The sequence below is a fragment of the Doryrhamphus excisus genome, linkage group LG6 (genome assembly GCF_037039965.1).
Source record: "Doryrhamphus excisus strain RoL-2023G ecotype Guam linkage group LG6, RoL_Dexc_Guam_v1.1, whole genome shotgun sequence".
Classification (NCBI taxonomy): Eukaryota; Metazoa; Chordata; class Actinopteri; order Syngnathiformes; family Syngnathidae; genus Doryrhamphus; species Doryrhamphus excisus.
In genome coordinates, this window is record NC_136362.1 from 554,273 (window position 1) to 572,914 (window position 18,642).

Genomic DNA, 18,642 nt, shown 5'->3' on the forward strand with positions numbered 1-18,642 from the left:
TGTATTTCGAGGGCAAAAGGAGGCATTTGCAAGAGGACCTCAGACCTGGTCACCTGAACAGGGACTTGAATCCGGGACACTCAGATCAAAAGTTTCATGTTCAGGACCAAATGGTCCTTCGAGCCGAATATCTTCCCAGTGACCTGCAAGATCCAGAGGCAGGAAGGGATGTTCTGTGCCTCCATTGTCGAGGCGGCTGTGGCCCTAAGGTGGTCAGGGCCTATCGTGGCGGTACTCCTAGAACCCGTTGGTGAGGGATGCCGTCAAGCTGAAGGAGTTCTATTGGGCCTTTTTGGCTCATGGGACTTCAGCTGACAGGAACCGACAGGCCAAGTGGTCCGCGGCTTTGGCATTCGCTGTAGTATTAGTATTCGCTACTTGGGAACATTTCAATCAAAAAAAACAAAGGAGTTTATGGAGAATGCAGGCATTGATCCCGCTACCTCTAACACGCTAAGCGAGCGCTCTACCATTTAAGCTAATTCCCCTGCTGATGAAGTGTTGGCAGAGAAAGTCCAGTCTCATAACTGTATTCCTTTGCTGGAGTACGTCAAAGCGACACAGTCTCTGCCTTTCAGAGTGCAGCCATGATGCAGTCCCTGGTTGTCTAGTGGCTGGGACTTGGTGCTTTCACCACCGCGGCTGCTGTTCGATTCCCGGTCAGGGAACTGACATTTGGTTCGGTTTTGACTGGAGATAGGATTTGTATTGGTCCTCGGTCTGTGAACTGCTGTCACTGCACATGAGAACAATTTCAAGTCCGCCAATTGAATCCCGGTCTACCTGTTCAACGGACATGTAAACAGTGCAGGTACCCTCCTTTGTGCGGCTTCATTTCAGTGTCTTCCGTTGTCAGCGAACCTCACAAGGTCACAGTTTTTTCCTGATCAGGGCACCGTATTGGGTTGTGTGAATGAGTGGTCTAAAGCACCAGATTAAGGCTCCTTTCGCTCAGGAGCCATTGGTTGAAATCCCACAGCTGTCGTTTTCCTGGTCAGGTCCATTATCCACGGCTGGAATGATTTGGTAGCAAAGGACTGTCAGATTGTACAACACAGCTGAGCACTTGGAGAAGAAGATGAATAGAGGTCTTGTTCTCCCGGACTGGTTGTTGCAACCGCAACCCTGCTCAAGGTTCAACGTGACATACAAAACAGGAACTCCCCGTCTGGGAATCGAATCGCGCAATCTTCCATGTGACAGGCGGAGATACTGGCCACTATACTAACAAGGACTGCTGCTGAGTCGATGTAGTGTCGATTGGCCAAAGCGGAATTCAGAACAGGCTTCTGGCCCATGACCGTTTTTATGGTAGCTGGAGACTTCAACCAGTGAAATCCTTCCCATTTTCCGTAGCTCTTATCCTCATCAACGGACTGTATTCCCCACCCGTTACCAGCATGGGGACATTCCAACCCAAGATGAGAACACACTGGACTAGGTACACAACAACATACGTGGCACAGACACAGCTTCACCCTGCCCCCACTTTTACCCACGACTGAAAAAGCAGAACACCACCTCAGAAGCTGAAATACTCACTTAGGAGGAAGTTAGACTGAAGTTCTAAAGGTCCCTGGTTCTAGCCCGGTTTTCAGAACAATCCCTGTTTATGTTGTGACTTGGCAAATAGCTTGAAAAGGCTTATTGGCTGGCTGAAAGGACCTTAACTTCATTCTTCAAAAGGCCAGACATCCAGCCATCCAGACAAGGTTAGAGGAGGTTACAAGCCTATTTACAAACCATTGACTCCAAGGGCACAAGTTGAGTCCACCGAGATATCAAAGTGACCCCGAGGGTGACTAAGGTGTTTCTTTCAAGCCGCGATTGTGATGTCTTGTTTTGTTGAAGAAAAGCCCATAATTTCTGGAACAATTTTCCCTACAAAGGAGACATCTTTGTCTATTTGTTTTATTTATTTTGAGGGCAAAATGAGGCGTTTGCAAGTGGACCTCAGACCTTGTCACCTGAACAAGTAGTTGAATCCCGGACACTCAGATCAAAAGTTTCATGTTCGGGACCAAATGGTCCTTTGAGCCAAATATCTTCCCAGTGACCTGCAAGATCCAGAGGGAGGCAGGGATGTTCTGTGCCTCCATTGTCGAGGCGCCTGTGGCCCTAAGGCGGATGCCATTGGTGAGGGATGCCGTCAAGCTGAAGGAGTTCTATTGGGCCTTTTTGGCTCATGGGACTTCAGCTGACAGGAACCGACAGGCCAAGCGGTCCGCGACTTTGGCATTCCCTAAGGCAAAAACTCTGACATGGGAGGAGTTTGGAGGAGCCATGAAGAAGGACTTCCGGACGGCTTCGCAGAGATTCTGGACCACCATCCGGCATCTCAGAAAAGGAAAGCAATACACAGTGAAGACGCCGTCAAACGCTTGGCTGTACTCATTTGCCCCAAAACAACATCCTTAGGTCGCTGGTTCAAGTCCGGCTCGAAGGACAAGCTGTTTCTTATGTTATGTCTGCCAGGAAAGAATGGCAATACCGTCTTGTCTGAAGGACTTCCGCTTCCCTGTCAATGAAGTTGGACTTGAGTCTTTATCACGCAGTCTGAAATTGGCAAACGGAGTAATTCTGATTGAGTGATCATTTGAGTGTCTATTTGAATACGTTTCCTCTCAACTCCTGTTGGAAAAGGACAGCCATTTCCGTGAGAGCAAGACCCCTGGTCCATGGTGTAATGGTTAGCACTCTGGACTCTGAATCCAGTGGTCCAAGTTCAAGTCTTGGTGGAACCTACTTGCCCTGCAGCAATTGAGTGTTTGGACTGAGTCTTCCTGTAAGAGTATGATGACTTATTGACTTACTCTACAAATCAGTGGTAACCGTGGATCAGGATGAGGTCCCCAAACGACGCCAATGTCTGTGACAGCTGATGTTAAGGATCAGCTGATCAGAAGATACTTGGTTTGTGTGCGGGGCCACAAGCCTTTCCAGTTACAGTTAAAAGCCAGGCTCCTCATGTAGTTTCCATAGAGTACCAAGGGATTGTCCTGTTGCCCTCGTAGTTTGAGGGCAAAAAGGAGGCGTTTGCAAGTGGACCTCAGACCTGGTCACCTGAACAGGGACTTGAATCCCGGACACTCAGATCAAAAGTTTCATGTTCAGGTGACTGGCTCAACCTTTGTCTTGTCTGACGACAAACTCTTTTTGTCCAGAAGATATTTGGATTGTCCATGTGGATAGTAAGACCTCAGTCCATCTTGGGGGTGGACATTTCGGGACCGGGGCCTCTTCATCTCTGCAAGGACAAGTACAGTATGCCAGAAGATTTTGTCTTCATTGAGTTGTCCTTATTTATCAAGGGCCTGGATAGCTAAGTTGGTAGAGCATCAGACTTTTAATCTGAGGGTCCAGGGTTCAAGTCCCTGTTCAGGCGGTGAGGAGAAGTATTAAATGTGAAACCAATTTCTTTTATCCTCCTCCTGTGGTCAAGTCCAAAATGCCAGAAGACTTCTGCTTCCTCATCCTCAACACCGAGAAGGCCAAAGAGAAGCGACACACTCTCTGCCTTTCTGAGTGCAGACCAAAAGCAGTCCCTGGTGGTCGAGTGGCTAGGATTTGCTGCTCTCACCGCTGTGGTCCGGGTTCGATTTCCGTTCAGGGAATTGACATTTGGATAGGTTTTGACTGGAGGTAGGATTTGTCTTCGGCCTCGGTGGAATGGTTGGGGTCACCTTGATGCGCTACTTGAGAACAATAAATCACGTACTGGGTTTCTTCACTATTCCATGATAAGAGACTAATCTAGAGAACGAGGCCAGGATTAGGTTTGGGGTATTTGTCTCACGCTGAGGGATAGATCCTGGACTCATTTCCGATCCCAACATCTCTTTTACAAAATACAAAGGATTCCTTGGAGAATGCGGGTATCGACTCTGCTACTTCTCGCATGCTAAGCAAGCACTTTACCATTTGAGGTAATTCCCCTGGTTTGGGGTATTTGTCGGATGCTAAGGGGTGATCCAATCCCAACATCTCTTCTACAAAAGGCAAAGAACTCCTTGGAGACTGTGGGCATTGATACCACAACAAGACAAGACAAGGTGCCAGAAGGGAGAATGCAGTTAGGACTGGGTTTAGGTTAGGACTGGGTTTAGGGTGATACCTATGGCTGTATTTGGCCTAGATATCGGGATTGGGGCCCGGATTAGTATTCGCTACTTGGGAACATTTCATCAAAAAAACAAAGGAGTTCATGGAGAATGCGGGCATTGATCGAATGACAAATGACAAATGACAAATTAACATAACGGGAGGGTTAAGATGACTACACTTCCAAAATTCTCAGCTATGACTGAACCTCTCGCTCCTTTGTTCCCTGAGAAACTCGGTTGGCTGTGGAATTGATCAAACATCAAGAAGTCCACATCAATTAAAAAAAAAATTAAAAAGTGATATCTTGGCTGAAAAAGGCCTGGTTAGCTCAGTCGGGAGAGCATGAGACTCTTAATCTCAGGGTTGTGGGTACGAGCCCCACATTGGGTGGTTCAGCTCTTTTGGTGATACATCTTGAAAATTTCTTTCCTGTGGAAAATTCTGCAACATGCGGAAAACATTTCATTCGAAGTACACAAAAACAAATCCCATTCTTGTCTGACCACAAATGCTAGAGCGCTCACTTCGCATGTGAGATGAAGTGGAATCGATGCCTGCATTCTCCAAATGGTATATTATGCCTTTTTCTTGCCAAAAAAGCATTCTCAATCTCCCACATCGTACCGGATACTTGGATTAATTGCATTCTAATGATGTTTCCTAAAAACACAGGTGGTGTCAAAACTGGTGCATTAGTATAGTCCGATGAGGATGGGATTCGAACCCATGCATGCAGAACACAATGGATTAGCAGTCCATCACCTTAACCTCTCGGTCACCTCATCTCCTTCGTGGGGATGGTCTTGTGGACTTAAAATGACACATCTTAATTAGTGTTTTGGTGTTGCAGAAATTGTGGCAGCCTTCTTGTGCAGCGGGGGGATTTAACTCAAAGGCTAGAGTTCTTGCTCTACATGCAAGAAATAGCGGGTTTGATACCCGTATTGTCGAAATGATATGTTCTGGCTTTTTTTCCCCAACAAAAGCGTTCTTGATCTCCGACATCGTAGCTTATACTTTGATTCATTGCATGCTAATAATGTTTACTAAAAATACAGGTGTGGTCAAAACTAGTGCATTTTTACATCACCACACTTCAAGTGGACAGACAATCTTGGTAGCATGGCTACCGTGACAAAAGCCCATTTTCCTCTCCAGTAAATGTGCATCAGCTGAACACTTTGCAGACCTAATGCTGTGAACATTTGCGCGAACTCAAGGTCGAGTCCTACGTCCTGTTTGTGTCTGATTGTAACATGATATGCATCAGGATTCTGTATGTCACCTCCCAACTGCACTTGTCTGGTCTTAATATGTAATTGGCTGTGTTGTCGTGATCGACGTTGATGAAATCAATAGAACAAAGTCACCCCTTTACAAACTATTTGCCAACTCACGATGTAAACAGCAATTGTGCTGAAAACTGGGATTGAACCAGAGACCTTTAGAGATTCAATCCAACGCGCTCCCAACTGAGCAATTTCAGCTGCAAAAGGGTTTTTCTGCTTTTTCAGTCTGGGCTAAAAGTGGGGGTAGGGTGAAGCTGTGTCTGTGCCACGTACTATGTTGCTGTGTACCTGGTCCAGTGTGTTCTCATCTTGGGTTGGAATGTCCCCATGCTGGTAAAGGGTGGGAAATACAGTCCGTTGTAGAGGATAAGCGGTACAGTGGAGTTCACGGGTTGAAGTCGCCAGGTACCATAAAAATGGTAATGGGCCACGAGGGTGTTCTGAATTCCCCTTTGGCCAAATTGGCTAAATGGCCGTACAAAAAGCACTATACTTGGAGCCTGTGGTCAATGTCAACAGTTGGGCTAATTCAGTTCCGTTGAGACGGTGATTATGTACCAAGTCAGTTATGTCAGTCAGGATTTGGTCAAGGTTGTTGTGTGGTTTTGGCATGGATAAGGCTATGTATCTAAATTTAGGAGGAGTCCATGGTCTGTAAACATACTGAGGTACTCCCCCTGCTGTTGCGGAACTTGCGGGACCTTGCAAATTTCCCCACTGAGGGACGAATAAAGGCATATTTTATCTTCTACCATAGGGTAGGCTTTTGGCAAGAAGCCGGATTCTTAATCCTACTTCTTGCCATTCTTCATGCTTTCCCAAGTTCCAACATTTCCTTGGGAGCGAGTTTGATAACCTCGGGGTGGGGACATGATGTGCCAACGGGGTTGGGAGGATTCCAACTATGGTCTTTTGGTTTGAGTGTGTCATTTAATTGAGTCAAATCAAATGTTCCCCAAGAGAGGGTGGACATGGGTGTCTGTTCAGAGGCAGTTGCAGAGTGATCATAAATTGGAAATGTCGGGTACAAAGATGTGGCCTGAGTCGGAGTTTGTAGAACTACTGATGACTGAAAGTCTTGTTCCTTCTGTTCCCTGAGAAACAAGGTTGTCTGTGGAATTGATCAAACATCAAGGTGGCCACATCGATAAAAAAGAAAAACAAAAAATTATATCTACAGCAGAAAAAGGCCCGTTTTGCTCAGTCGGTAGCGCATGAGACTCTTACTCTGAGGGTCCTGGGTTCGAGCCCCACATTGGGCGGTTCAACTCTTTTGCTGATACATCTGAAATATGTCTTTCCTGTGGAAAATTGTTCAAAATGCAGAAAACATTGTATTCCAAATACAAAAAACAACCCCCTTCTTGTATGACCACAATTCCTAACTTGGTCGGCTGTGAAATTAACTAGGGACCTTTTGCGTGTTCGGCAAACGTGACAACCACGACACTATGGAAACCTGAAGGAAGGTGCTTTTAAGGGGACAGGCGAAGTCACAAAGCAGTTGCCAAACAATGAATCACGACGATGTGTCCAAAGTGGGGGCAGATTGACAATTGTGCAAATTTCTCAATTTCTTATCAATAAAGTAAATTTGATTAGAGATCAGATGATAGATGTTGATGGTAGACTGTCAGATTCTATTATAAAGAACAAGACCATGTAGGATAAAGTGCCTAGATTTCAATTTAAGAGGGTAAGTGTAGATGAGGTAGTAAAACTGTTGCATTCCATTAAAAGCGATGAGCCATGTGGTATTTATAATTTGGTTGGGAGGTTACTGAGGGCGGCAGCAAAGTTGATTCAGGAGCCGATTATTGAGAATGGTGTTTACCCACAGTCCTGGAAGATCGCAAAGGTGCTAGGTCGAAAAGGTTTACTTAAACAAGTTAATCCTTGTGTGCACGGTCATCTCCTTGGACTTCTCGGTGTTGAGGATGAAGGAGCAGAAATCTTCTGGCATACTGTACTTGACCACAGAAGGAGGATAAAGGAAGTAGGTTTAACATTTCAGGGAAGGGGCCTACCTTCACCACCTGAACAGGGACTTGAACCCTGGACCCTCAGATTAAAAGTCTGATACTCTTCCAACTGAGCTATCCAGGCCTTTGTTGACTGAGGACAACTCACAAGGTAAAATCTTCTGGCATACTGTACTTGACCTTGCAGAGATGAGAGCTTCTTCTCTGGCTCTCAACAAAGGCGGTCGCATCTTTCCCCTCTCCTCCCTATCCCTTATCTTCCCTGCTTTGTTGTCCCCTGTCCATCCTGTCGATGGAGTTTGACTTGATTCTTTGTCACGCAGTCTGAAATTGGCAAACTGAGAAATTCTGATTGAGTGATCAATGCAGTCTGTCCATTTTAATACATTTCGTCTCAACTCATGTTGAAAAAGGACAGAGCCATTTCCGTGAGAGCACAAGACCCCTGGATTGTACCCAAAAATACTTTGCGTTCATCAAAGAGTAAAGCTGGTGTCCTGGTTTGCAATGCCTCGATTGTTATGCCAGAAGGTGCGAGTCACATCGAAAACAAAGGGCATGCTGGAAGCATAGCATGCGTTAGTATGGCTTCAACTGAACAGAAGTTGGGCGGGTGTGAGTCTCTGTGGCGCAATCGGTCAGCGCGCTCGGCTGTTAACCGGGAGGCTGGTGGTTCGATCCCACCCAGGGACGTTCTCTGGATGCATGAGTGTCTCTGTTCATTTGTGTTTGCGCTCCACTCTTGCACAGCACTTGTGTGGTTCCCAATTGGCAAACTGTGTGTCAATGACTTTTCAAAAGCACATTCCAACTTCCATGGTCTAACACATTTGATCAGAAGTTAGGTTGATCAAGTCACAGATTGTTTCTGTTTGTTTCTGCACAGGTCTGGTGAAACACAGACCTTTTAGACACAGACCTTTTAGACCTAATATTTTCAAGCTCTGCTTGAAAATATTAGCTTTTGCAAAAGCGCCAGCCAGGATTATAGATTAAGAGATGACGGAATGATTTTATGTTAAAAGGAATCAAGTCAAACCCCATCAACTGGTAAGCACGGGCCCTTTAGAGAAGACACTGTACACTGTTGTGATTTTTTGACAGACATGTCTAGTAAACAGGAGATCCTGGGGGTCACTGGGGGGTCTCTGATCAGGGTCACGGGAACATTCCTTCTTCAGCACATTCAAACACTTTCTATTGTCTAAGCAAATGGATATAAGGGTGATAACTAACAAATTAATACCTGTATCTACATTTTATTCTAACAATCTGAAATATGTCTTTCCTGTGGAAAATTGTTCAAAATGCAGAAAACATTGTATCCCAGCAGTGCCTTCTCTGTGTTTCAGCAGCCCCTATGCTGTTATTTAAAAGAAGCCTAAAGACAAAGACAATACCCTTGTGTATTTGGACATTTGCAGGTTTAAGAAAACAAACCACATCAGCCAAATATCTTCTGGACAAAAGAGTGGTCAGACAAGACAAAGACAGTCACCTGAACATTAGACTTTTGATCTGAGTGTCCAGGATTCAAGTCCCTGTTCAGGTGACCAGTGATAGGGTCTGAGGTCCACTTGCAAACGCCTCCTTTTTGCCCACAAAATACAAGGGCAACAGGACAATCCCTTGGTACTTTATGGAAACGATGTGAGGTGCCTGGCTTTTAACTAGAAGTGGAAAGACTTGTGTAGCCCCTCACACAAACCATGTGTCTTCCTCCCATGCACATGTTGCCAGCTGATGCTTGACATCAGCAAAATTTTGGTTCTAGGACAATGGGGTCACCTGCCCCCATTGGTCTTTTCCAAGTGGTCACGGTGGCCGAGAGGTTAATGCGTTGGACTCGAAATCCAATGGGGTTTCCCCGCACAGAATTCTCACTTGCCAAGCGGGGGCCACGCGCGTGTTGTTGACATTGGCTGCCAGCCAATCAGGATGCGACACAGACATCAGACAAGCAAAGAGACTCGCCTGCCACGCGGGCATGATTACCATTACCATTACCATCTATCAGGGATGGACACTGAATTAGGAATCAATGCCAGAAACCTGCTACAGGATTTCAGATAATGTTTTGATGCAGACTGATTAATGATGTTAATCATGATGCCTCTGATTAATTAAATTAATTAATCAATTAAAATTAATTAAACCATTACCTGTGAGAGGTAAGTTACACCATTGCACTAAACATTGATAGAATAGTTAGTAATGGAGTTAGTAGTGAATAACTAACAATGCTTGTGGGGATTTTTTTTTGGTTTTGGACATCTTTCAGATAAATAAGCATGCAAACTGACATCATGGCTGTTCCTGACAAATGAACATAACGGGAGCGTTAAGATGACTACACTTCCAAAGTTCTCAGCTATGACTGAACCTCTCGCTCCTTTTTTCCCTGAGAAACTAGGTTGGCTGTGGAATTGATCAAACATCAAGAAGTCCACATCAATTAAAAAAAAAATTAAAAAGTGATATCTTGGCAGAAAAAGGCCCGGTTAGCTCAGTCGGGAGAGCATGAGACTCTTAATCTCAGGGTCGTGGGTTCGAGCCCCACATTGGGCGGTTCAGCTCTTTTCGTGACACAGACCTGGTAGACCCAAATGAGTAGTGAGGGTGTGCTGGGAACGTCTGGCAGAGTCTCCCGTTCGTCGAGTCTTCAACTCTCACCTCTGGCAGAGCTTCAACTGCATCCCGGAGGAGGACCGGAATATTGAGTCCGAATGGGCCATAATCTGTGCCTCCATTGCTGAGGTGGCTGACCAGAGCTGCGGCCGCAAGGCCGTCGGTGCCAGTCGTGGCGGCAGGCCCAGAACCCGATGGTGGACACCAGAAGTCAGGGCCTCCGTCAAGCTGAAGAAGGTACTGTCAGGCCAAACGATTTGCGGCTTCGGCGGTTGTCCAGGCAAAAACTCGGGTGTGGGAGGAATTCGGTGAGGCCATGGAGCACGACTTTCAGTTGGCCTCGAAGGGGTTCTGGCAAATCGTCCGGCGCCTCCGAAAAGGGAAGCAGAGCCCAGTCCACACTGTTTACAGTGGAGACGGGGCCTGCTGACCTCGACTGGGGATTTGTTTTGGTGAAGTAGGTGCAGACACATCTATTAAAAAATGAAAATACAAAATATACAGAATGCAGTATAAATATATGTACGCAGTCTGTTTTTGTTTGTTATTCTGAAAGTGATTGTTTTTCCTAAGAGTCCAACCTGAGCGTTAGTTTAACGCATATAGAGTGTCAAAGTGGCAAGGTGAGGCAGAGGTGGGGTGTGAACAGTGTCAGGGGGGGGGGGGTTCGGGCCTTGTTGATGAGGCTGACAGCAGACAGGAAGAAACTGTTCTTGTGGCGTGAGGTTTTGGTCCTGATGGACCGCAGCCTCCTCTAAAAAAAAATAGCAAGACAGCCTCAAGGTCCAACAGTGTTAAGGCAGTCCCATAGTGTCCCCACATCATGCCATGTGTCTATTTGCCTTGAGACATGAGTAAATTAGCTTAAATGCTAACATGCTAATGGTCATCATGTTAGCACCAAGCAAGAGAGTCCTTTTTCAGTCGGGTCTAAAAGTGGGGGCAATGTGAAGCTGTGTCTGTGCCACCTACTATGTTGCTGTGTCCCTGGTCCAGTGTGTTGCCATCTTGGGTTGGAATGTCCCCATGATGGTAACGGGTGGGGAATACAGTCCGTTGATGAGGATAAGCGGGATGGATTTCAGTGGTTAAAGTCTCCAGCTACCATGAAAACGGTCATGGGCCACGAGCGTGTTCTGAATTCCCCTTTGGCCAATCGACACCACATCAACTCAGCAGCAGTCCTCGTTAGTATAGTGGACAGTATCTCCGCCTGTCATGTGGAAGACCGGGGTTCGATTCCCCGACGGGGAGTTCCTCTTTTGTATGTCACAATGTCACGTTGCGGTTGCAACAACCAGTCCGGTTAAACAAACCCTTCTCATCAGAACAAAACCTCTCTTAATCTTCTTCTCAAGGTGTTCAGGTGTCTTGTACAATCTGACAGTCTTTTGCTGCCAAATCATTCCAGTCGTGGATAATGGAGCTGACCAGGAAAATGCCAGCTGTGGGATTTCAACCAGAGCCTCCTGAGCGTAAGGAACCTTAATCTGGCGCCTTCGGTCACTCATCCACCCAACCTAAAACGGTGCCCTGATCAGGAAAAAAACAACTGTGACCTTGTGAGGTTCACTGACAACAGAGGACACTCAAAAGGAGCCGCACAAAGCAGGGTACTTGTACAGATGTCGGCAGCAGAGTGGCGCAGCGGTAGCGTGCTGGGCCCATAACCCAGAGGTCGATGGATCGAAACCATTCTCTGCTATGGCTGTGCTCTTTACGTGTCCTTTGAAGAGCTTGCAGATGTATTGTCTTTGTTACTTAGCTGACCTGGTCCAGTAAAGAGTTCACGCTTCCTTTACTGATGTTCTCGATGCATTTATTGCTCTTGAGTGCATTCACACGCCATTGCGGGACAACAGAATCGGTGACAAAGGGCAGCCTTAGCGGAGGCCAACGTTTACCGGAAACAGGCTCGACTTACTACTGACAATGCGAACCAGACCCCTGCCCCGTTTGTACAAGGACCAGATAGCACGTAGTAGCGCGCCACCAATCCCCCCAAAGTTCGCCACAAGGGACACGGTCGAATGCCTTTTCCAGATCCGCAAAGTACATGTAGACTGGTTGGGCAAACTCCCATGCACCCTCCAGCACCCTCGTGAGGGTGTAGAGCTGGTCCAGTGTTCCATGACCAGGACGAAAACCGCATTGGACCTCTTGTAACAGAGGTTCGACCAACGGTCGTACCCTTCTCTCCAGCACCCTGGAATAGACTTTCCCAGGGAGGCTGAGGAGTGTGATCCCCCTATAGTTGGAACACACCCTCCGGTCACCCTTCTTGAAAAGGGGGACCACCACCCCGGTCTGCCAATCCAAAGATACTGTTCCCGACTTCCAGGCAATGTTGAAGAGACGTGCCAGCCAAGACAGTCCCTCAACATCCAGCAGTTCCAGCCGGGGGAGGACCGGGATATTGAGTCCGAATGGGCCATATTCCGTGCCTCCATTGCTGAGGCGGCTGACCGGAGCTGCTGCCGCAAGGCGGTCGGTGCCAGTAGTGGCGGCAGGCCCCGAACCCGATGGTGGACACCAGAGGTCAGGGCCGCCGTCAACCTGAAGAAGGAGTCCTATCCAGCATTGATGGCTTGTGGGACTCCGGAAGCAGCTGACAGGTACTGTCAGGCCAAACGGTCTGCAGCTTCGGCGCTTGTCCAGGGATAAACTCGAGTGTGGAAGGAATTCGGTGAGGCCATGGAGCACGACTTTCGGTCGGCCTCGAAGGGGTTCTGGCAAACCGTCCGGCGCCTCCGAAAAGGGAAGCAGTGCCAAGTCCACACTGTTTACAGTGGAGACGGGGCCTGCTGAACTCGACTGGGGATTTGTTTTGGTGAAGTAGGTGCAGACACATCTATTAAAAATGAAAATACAAAATATACAGAATGCAGAATAAATATATGTACGCAGTCTGTTTTTTGTTTGCAGTCTGATTGTTTTTCCTAAGAGTCCAAACTGAGCGTTAATTTAACGCATATAGAGTGTCAAAGTGGCAGGGTGAGGCAGAGGTGGGGTGTGAACAGTGTCGGGGGGGATCCGGGCCTTGTTGATGAGGCTGACAGTAGACAGGAAGGAACTGTTCTTTTAGCGTGAGGTTTTGGTCCTGATGGACCGCAGCCTCCTCTCAAAGAGACTGTGTCCGGGGTAAAAAAAAAAACTAGCAAAACAGCCCCAAGGTTCAAAAGCGTTAAGGCAGTCCCATAGTGTCCCCACATCATGCCATGTGTCTATTTGCCTTGAGACATGAGTAAATTAGCTTAAATGCTAACATGCTAATGGTCATCATGTTCGCACCAAGCAAGAGAGTCCTTTTTCAGTCGGGTCTAAAAGTGGGGGCAATGTGAAGCTGTGTCTGTGCCACCTACTATGTTGCTGTGTCCCTGGTCCAGTGTGTTCCCATCTTGGGTTGGAATGTCCCCATGCTGGTAACGGGTGGGGAATACAGTCCGTTGATGAGGATAAGAGCTACGGAAAATGGGAAGGATTCCACTGGTTGAAGTCTCCAGCTACCATAAAAACGGTCATGGGCCACAAGCCTGTTCTGAATTCCGCTTTGGCCAAACGACACTACATCGACTCAGCAGCAGTCGTTGCGGTAGAAAATGAATGAATGAATGAATGAATGAAGGACTTCAAAGGCCATGTTTCCACCCAGTTTCGAACTGGGGACCTTTTGCGTGTTGTATCCAGTCGTATTGACTATCGCAATGCCCTTTCTGGTCTTCCTAAAAGAAGTCTACAACTTTTACAGAACAGCTTTTGCTGCACGTGTGCTGACGAGGACCAGAAGGCAGGCGCATATTACACCGCTTCTAAAATCACTGCATTGGCTCCCAGTATGTTTCAGGATCCATTTGAAGGTTCTCTTAATGTTTTTTAAATGTCTTAGGGGTTGTGGGCCTTCTTATTTTTCTGAATTTCTTTTATGTTATGAACCCTCGCGGTCCATCAGGTCCTCCAACAACCTGTTATGTATTCCCAGCCCATCAGTCATCCGGGAAATATGAATTGTGTGTCCAAACTGGGGATGGATGCTCGTGTACACACCTTCAGACATCAAGAACATATCCTTGTTCCTATTTGTCATCTTGATTTTTTTTGTAAAAGGAGGTCTTGAAAGGCCATGTTTCCACCCAGTTTCGAACTGGGGACCTTTTGCGTGTGAGGCAAACGTGATAACCACTACACTATGGAAACCTGAAGGGAGGGGCTTTTAAGGGGACTGGTGAAGTCACAAAGCAGTTGCCAAACAATGAAACACGACGATGTGTCCAAAGTGGGGGCAGACAATTGTCCAAATGGACAAAGATTTCTCCTTTGTAGGGAAAATTGTTCCAGAAATAATGGGCCTTTCTTCAACAAAACAAGACATCATAATTGCGGCTTGAAAGAAACACCTTAGCCACCCTCTGGGTCACTTTGATATCTCGGTGGACTCAACTTGTGCCCTTGGAGTCAATGGTTTGTAAATAGGCTCCTCTAACCTTGTCTGGATGGCTGGATGGCCTTTTGAAGACTGAAGTTAAGGTCCTTTCAGCCAGCCAATAAGCCTTTTCAAACTATTTGCCAAGTCACAACATAAACAGGGATTGTTCTGAAAACCGGGCTTGAACCAGGGACCTTTAGAACTTCAGTCTAACGTTCTCCTAAGTGAGTATTTCAGCTTCTAAGGTGGTGTTCTGCTTTTTCAGTTGTGGGTAAAAGTGGGGGCAGGGTGAAGCTGTGTCTGTGCCACGTATGTTGTGGTGTAGCTGGTCCAGTGTGTTCTCATCTTGGGTTGGAATGTCTCCATGCCGGTAACGGGTGGGGAATACAGTCCGTTGATGAGGATAAGAGCTACAGAAAATGGGAAGGATTTCACTGATTGAAGTCTCCAGCTACCATAAAAACGGTCATGGGCCACAACCCTGTTCTGAATTCCGCTTTGGCCAATCGACACTACATCGACTCAGCAGCAGTCCTTGTTAGTATAGTGGCCAGTATCTCTGCCTGTCACATGGAAGATTGCGCGGTTCGATTCCCAGACGGGGAGTTCCTGTTTTGTATGTCACGTTGAACCTTGAGCAGGGCTGCGGTTGCAACAACCAGTCCGGGAGAACAAGACCTCTTATTCATCTTCTTTCCAAGTGCTCAGCTGTGTTGTACAATCTGACAGTGCTTTGCTACCAAATCATTCCAGTCGTGGATAATGGACCTGACCAGGAAAATGACAGCTGTGGGATTTCAACCAGTGGCTCCTGAGCGAAAGGAGCCTTAATCTGGTGCTTTAGATCACTCATCCACACAACCCAAAGCGGTGCCCTGATCAGGAAAAAACTGTGACCTTGTGAGGTTCGCTGACAACGGAGGACACTGAAATGGAGCCGCACAAAGGAGGGTACCTGCACTGTTTACGTGTCCGTTGACCAGGTAGACCGGGATTCAATTGGCGGACTTGTTTTTATGTGCAGTGACAGCAGTTCACAGACAGCGCTTAAAGATGACCCGAACCGTTCGACCGAGGACCAAGACAAATCCTATCTCCAGTCAAAACCTAACCAAATGTCAGTTTTCTGACCCGGAATCGAACAACAGCCGCGGTGGTGAGAGCACCAAGTCCCAGCCACTAGACAACCAGGGACTGCATCATGGCTGCACTCTGAAAGGCAGAGACTGTGTCGCTTTGACGTAGTCCAGCAAAGTTATGAGACTGGAACTTCTCTGCCAACACTGCATCAGCAGGGGAATTAGCTCAAATGGTAGAGCGCTTGCTTAGCATGTGAGAGGTAGCGGGATCAATGCCTGCATTCTCCATAAACTTATTTGTTTTTTGATAAAATGTTCCCAAGTAGCGAATACTAATCCGGGCCCCAATCCCGATATCTAGGCCAAATACAGCCATAGGTATCACCCCAAACCCAGTCCTAACCTATACCCAGTCCTAACTGCATTCTCCCTTCTAGCACCTTGTCTTGTCTTGTTGTGGTATCAATGCCCACAGTCTCCAAGGAGTTCTTTGCCTTTTGTAGAAGAGATGTTGGGATTGGATCACCCCTTAGCATCCGACAAATACCCCAAACCAGGGGAATTACCTTAAATGGTAAAGTGCTTGCTTAGCATGCGAGAAGTAGGAATGGAATAGTGAAGAAACCCAGTACGTGATTTATTGTTCTCAAGTAGCGCATCAAGGTGACCCCAACCATTCAACCGAGGCCAAAGACAAATCCTACCTCCAGTCAAAACCTATCCAAATGTCAATTCCCTGAACGGAAATCGAACCCGGACCACAGCGGTGAGAGCAGCAAATCCTAGCCACTCGACCACCAGGGACTGCTTTTGGTCTGCACTCAGAAAGCCAGAGAGTGTGTCGCTTCTCTTTGGCCTTCTCGGTGTTGAGGATGAGGACGCAGAAGTCTTCTGGCACTTGCAAACGCCTCCTTTTTGCCCTCAAATTACGAGGGCAACAGGACAATCCCTTGGTACTCTATGGAAACTACATGAGGAGCCTGGCTTTTAACTGTAACTGGAAAGGCTTGTGGCCCCGCACACAAACCAAGTATCTTCTGATCAGCTGATCCTTAACATCAGCTGTCACAGACATTGGCGTCGTTTGGGGACCTCATCCTGATCCACGGTTACCACTGATTTGTAGAGTAAGTCAATATACTCTTACTGTTAAAGGAAGAAACAGTCCAAACACTCAATTGCTGCAGGGCAAGTAGGTTCCACCAAGACTTGAACTTGGACCACTGGATTCAGAGTCCAGAGTGCTAACCATTACACCATGGAACCCTTTGTTTTGGATGTGACTGGCACCTTCTGGCGTAACAATGGAGGCTTTGCAAACAAGGACAACAACTTTACTCTTTGATGAGCGCTAAGTATTTTCGGGTACAATCCAGGGGTCTTGAGCTCTCACGGAAATGGCTGTCCTTTTCCAACAGGAGTTGAGATGAAACGTATTCAAATAGACACTCAAATGATCACTCAATCAGAATTACTCCGTTTGCCAATTTCAGACTGCGTGACAAAGACTCAAGTCCAACTCCATTGACAGGGAAGCGGAAGTCCTTCAGACAAGACGGTATTGCCATTCTTTCCTGGCAGACATAACATAAGAAACAGCTTGCCCTTCGAGCCGGACTTGAACCAGCGACCTAAGGATGTTGTTTTGGGGCAAATGAGTACAGCCAAGCATTTGATGGCGTCTTCACTGTGTATTGCTTTCCTTTCCTGAGATGCCGGATGGTGGTCCAGAATCTCTGCGAAGCCGTCCGGAAGTCCTTCTTCATGGCTCCTCCAAACTCCTCCCATGTCAGAGTTTTTGCCTCAGCGAATGCTAAAGCCGCGGACCGCTTGGCCTGTCGGTTCCTGTCAGCTGAAGTCCCATGAGCCAAAAAGGCCCAATAGAACTCATTCAGCTTGACGGCATCCCTCACCAATGGCATCCGCCTTAGGGCCACAGCCGCCTCGACAATGGAGGCACAGAACATCCCTGCCTCCCTCTGGATCTTGCAGGTCACTGGGAAGATATTCGGCTCAAAGGACCATTTGGTCCCGAACATGAAACTTTTGATCTGAGTGTCCGGGATTCAAGTACCTGTTCAGGTGACAAGGTCTGAGGTCCACTTGCAAACGCCTCATTTTGCCCTCAAAATAAATAAAACAAATAGACAAAGATGTCTCCTTTGTAGGGAAAATTGTTCCAGAAATTATGGGCTTTTCTTCAACAAAACAAGACATCACAATCGCGGCTTGAAAGAAACACCTTAGTCACCCTCGGGGTCACTTTGATATCTCGGTGGACTCAACTTGTGCCCTTGGAGTCAATGGTTTGTAAATAGGCTTGTAACCTCCTCTAACCTTGTCTGGATGGCTGGATGTCTGGCCTTTTGAAGAATGAAGTTAAGGTCCTTTCAGCCAGCCAATAAGCCTTTTCAAACTATTTGCCAAGTCACAACATAAACAGGGATTGTTCTGAAAACCGGGCTTGAACCAGGGACCTTTAGAACTTCAGTCTAACTTTCTCCTAAGTGAGTATTTCAGCTTCTGAGGTGGTGTTCTGCTTTTTCAGTCGTAGGTAAAAGTGGGGGCAGGGTGAAGCTGTGTCTGTGCCATGTATGTTGCTGTGTACCGGGTCCAGTGTGTTCTCATCTTGGGTTGGAATGTCCCCATGCCGGTAACGGGTGGGGAATACAGTCCGTTGATGAGGATAAGAGCTACGGAAAATGGGAAGGATTCCACTGGTTGAAGTCTCCAGCTACCATAAAAACGGTCATGGGCCACAAGCCTGTTCTGAATTCCGCTTTGGCCAAACGACACTACATCGACTCAGCAGCAGTCGTTGTTAGTATAGTGGCCAGTATCTCCGCCTGTCACATGGAAGATTATGCGGTTGACCAGGTAGACCGGGATTCAATTGGCGGACTTGGAATTGTTTTTATGTGCAGTGACAGCAGTTCACAGACAGCGCTTAAAGATGACCCGAACCGTTCGACCGAGGACCAAGACAAATCCTATCTCCAGTCAAAACCTAACCAAATGTCAGTTCCCTGACCGGGAATCGAACAACAGCCGCGGTGGTGAGAGCACTAAGTCCCAGCCACGAGACAACCAGGGACTGCATCATGGCTGCACTCTGAAAGGCAGAGACTGTGTCACTT

At 47.1% G+C, this 18,642-nt stretch overlaps 7 non-coding genes across 7 annotated transcripts; 4 read left to right on the forward strand and 3 right to left on the reverse strand.

Moving 5' to 3' along the window:
* The first annotated feature begins 3,312 nt into the window (after window positions 1-3,312).
* trnak-uuu (transfer RNA lysine (anticodon UUU)) lies at window positions 3,313-3,385 on the forward strand. Its single transcript has one exon. It is a non-coding gene; the product is annotated as a tRNA-Lys (tRNA).
* Window positions 3,386-4,807: 1,422 nt separating this feature from the next.
* Window positions 4,808-4,889, reverse strand: trnas-gcu (transfer RNA serine (anticodon GCU)). Its single transcript has one exon. It is a non-coding gene; the product is annotated as a tRNA-Ser (tRNA).
* Window positions 4,890-7,994: 3,105 nt separating this feature from the next.
* Window positions 7,995-8,068, forward strand: trnan-guu (transfer RNA asparagine (anticodon GUU)). The gene has a single exon. It is a non-coding gene; the product is annotated as a tRNA-Asn (tRNA).
* A 1,802-nt stretch (window positions 8,069-9,870) lies between these two features.
* Window positions 9,871-9,943, forward strand: trnak-cuu (transfer RNA lysine (anticodon CUU)). Its single transcript has one exon. It is a non-coding gene; the product is annotated as a tRNA-Lys (tRNA).
* A 1,242-nt stretch (window positions 9,944-11,185) lies between these two features.
* On the forward strand, window positions 11,186-11,257 carry trnad-guc (transfer RNA aspartic acid (anticodon GUC)). The gene has a single exon. It is a non-coding gene; the product is annotated as a tRNA-Asp (tRNA).
* Window positions 11,258-14,124: 2,867 nt separating this feature from the next.
* Window positions 14,125-14,197, reverse strand: trnav-cac (transfer RNA valine (anticodon CAC)). The gene has a single exon. It is a non-coding gene; the product is annotated as a tRNA-Val (tRNA).
* A 2,502-nt stretch (window positions 14,198-16,699) lies between these two features.
* Window positions 16,700-16,771, reverse strand: trnaq-cug (transfer RNA glutamine (anticodon CUG)). Its single transcript has one exon. It is a non-coding gene; the product is annotated as a tRNA-Gln (tRNA).
* Between the last annotated feature and the right edge of the window lie 1,871 nt (window positions 16,772-18,642).